Source organism: Orycteropus afer, unplaced genomic scaffold (assembly GCF_000298275.1).
Source record: "Orycteropus afer afer isolate SDZICR_OR568_19922 unplaced genomic scaffold, OryAfe1.0 scaffold00198, whole genome shotgun sequence".
Classification (NCBI taxonomy): domain Eukaryota; kingdom Metazoa; phylum Chordata; class Mammalia; order Tubulidentata; family Orycteropodidae; genus Orycteropus; species Orycteropus afer.
Genome location: NW_006921785.1, coordinates 439,907 through 442,736, shown reverse-complemented (window position 1 = coordinate 442,736; position 2,830 = coordinate 439,907).

Below are 2,830 nucleotides of genomic sequence, written 5' to 3'. Positions count from 1 at the left end.
ATGGTGACTGTATTACTTCCATCTTCTTTTGAGGCTTCCTGCATCATTCAATATTTTTCCCATTAAATCATTCAATTTTGCACATTGAGACGGGAATTTTTCTTCAGTTCTTCCAGCTTGAGAAAGCTGAAACGTTCTTCCCCTTTGATTTTCTAACTCCAGGTCATTACACATTTCATTATAATACTTTGTCATCTTGAGCCACCGTTTGAAATCTCGTATTCAGATCTTTTACGTCATCATTTCTTCTATTTGCTTTAGCTCCTCTCTGTTCAAGAGCACATTTCGGAACCTCTTCTGGCATCCAATTTGGTCTTTTCTTACTTTCCTGCCTTTTTAATGACTTTGCTTTCTTCATGTATGAGGTTCTTGATGTCGTCCCACAACTTGTCTGATCTACAGACATTGGTGTTTAATGCATCAAATATGTTCTTCGTATGTTCACTAAATTCAGGTGGAATCTACTCAAAGTCATATTTTGGTTCTCATAGACTTGTTTTAATTTTCTTCAGCTTCAACATAAGCTTGTATATGAACAATTGATTCATGTGTTCCACAGTTAGCCCCTGGCTTTGTTCTGACTGATTATATTGAATTTCTCCATCATCTCTTTCCACAGATGCAGTCAGTTTGACTTATGTATATTCCATCTGGTGAGGTCTACATATGTAGATGCTGTTTATGTTGTTGAAAATAGTATTTGCAATGAATTAGTCATTGTTCTTGGAAAATTCTATCATGTGATTTCCAGCATCATTTCTCTCACCAAGGCCATATTTTCCAAATTCTGATGCATCTTCATTTCCAACTTTTGCATTCTAAACAACAGTAATTACCAATGCATCTTAATTTGATGTGTGGTCAATTTCAGATTGCAGAAGTTGATAAAATCTTCAATTTCTCCACCTTTGGCTTTGGTGGTTGGTGCATAAATTTGAGTAACAGTAGTAATAACTGGTCTTTCTTGTAGAGGTATGGTTATTATCCTATCATTGATAGCATTGTACTTAAGGATAAATGTTGAAATATTCATTTTGACAATGAATGTGATGCTATACTTCTTCAATTTGTCATTGCCAGAGCATAGGATTTTCTTATTCAAAATGGCCAATACCAATATATTTCACTTATTGATGCTTAGGATATCGATGTTTATGCATCCCATCTTTGGTGACTTCCAATTTTCCTAAATTCATACTTCATACATTCCACATTCTGCTTATGAAAGGATATTTGCAGCTGTTTCTTCTTACTTTGAGTCATGTCCCATCAGCAAATGAAAGTCCCAAAAGCTTTACTCCAACCTTGTCATTGAGGTCAACTCTTCTTTGAGGAGGCAGCTCTTCCCCAATCTTATTTTGAGTACCTTCATACCTGAGGGGGTCATCTTGCAGCACTATATCTGACAATGTTTCACTGCTATTCATAAAGTTTTCAGTGGCTAATTTTTTTGAGAAGTGAACCACCTCTTCCTCCTACTTAGTCTGTCTTACTATGGAAGCTCTGTTTGTTGAAGCTCATCCTTCATAATTTCCAGCATCACAGCAATGTGCAAGCTACTACAGTATGACACAATGCCAGTCAGACAAGTGGTGGATGGGTTCTGAGTAGTACATATTTTTTATTAGACACTACATTCAAAAGTAAAAATTGTTCTCTCATTATGAAGCTATATAGGAGCTTTGATGGTGTAGTACCTAAGGCACTTGACTGCTAACCAGAAGGCTGGCAGTTCAAACCCACCAGCTACTCCTCAGAAGGAAGGTTGGTCACTCTACTTCCATAGTGATGCCTCCTCGGAAACCCAAGAAGGGCCTGCTATGACTTGGTTCTGACTCACCGGCATTGTGTTTGGTTTTTGGTTTTATGAAGCTATGTATTGTTCATTTATAGGAACAATATAAGTAGCTCATTTTGTGCTATAGTTGGTATCTTAGTTTTCCAGGATGAAGAATTTGAGCACATTCATTCATTCTTTTATTCACAAGTTACTAACTAGAGGCTGGGTTGAGTTTTGGGATAATAAAGTAAGTCACAGGCTCAAAAGCATCCAAGCAAGTCAGACACATGACTAAATAATGTAATACATGAGGGTATGCATTATAATAGGTGTGAGTAAGATTTTATGTAACATTGATGATTAAACAATGGACCCACTAGGGAAAGATGGGCATTGAAAAAGGAATAGATATTTATGGAGTGAAAAAAAAAAAAAAACCAGAGAAAGAGAGGGAGGACAACAAGGGGTCCTGTAAGTGGAGGGAATTGTTTGAATATAAGACAAGCAAAACACAATTTATTTGGAAAACAGTTGTCAAATGAAACAAGAAAGTATGTCCAGAACAGAAGGTGGTGGTGGTGGGGAAACTGAGTTTATATTAATAAAAATGCAAACTTTTTCAACGTTTTGCCAATTCATTCTTTAGGAGTGTTTTTGTATCTGTCAGGATGGTACTGGTTACTCTCTCTCTTTTTATTTTTTTTTTTCCAACATTCACTGCAATCCCCACACTGTAACAGAATTCATTCTTCTCAGTGTTCTCACTTCCTCCCTGTACCCAACCCTTCCCTTCATCCTTCCTTCCTATCTCTTCCTGCCTTCCTAGCTCTCACCCTGGGCAAATGCTGTCCTCTTGTTTTCATATGCTTGACTATTCTAATGAGTGCATGCCCTCCTGGTATTAGTCATCACCTTATAGGCCTGTCTATCATTTGGCTGAAAGTAGAGTCACTAGGTTAAGTTCAGTTCCTAGCTTGAAGGGTGTCTAAAGGCCATAGTCTTTGGGTTTCCACCATTCATCATCAGATTAGCAAGCCTGGTCTTTATATG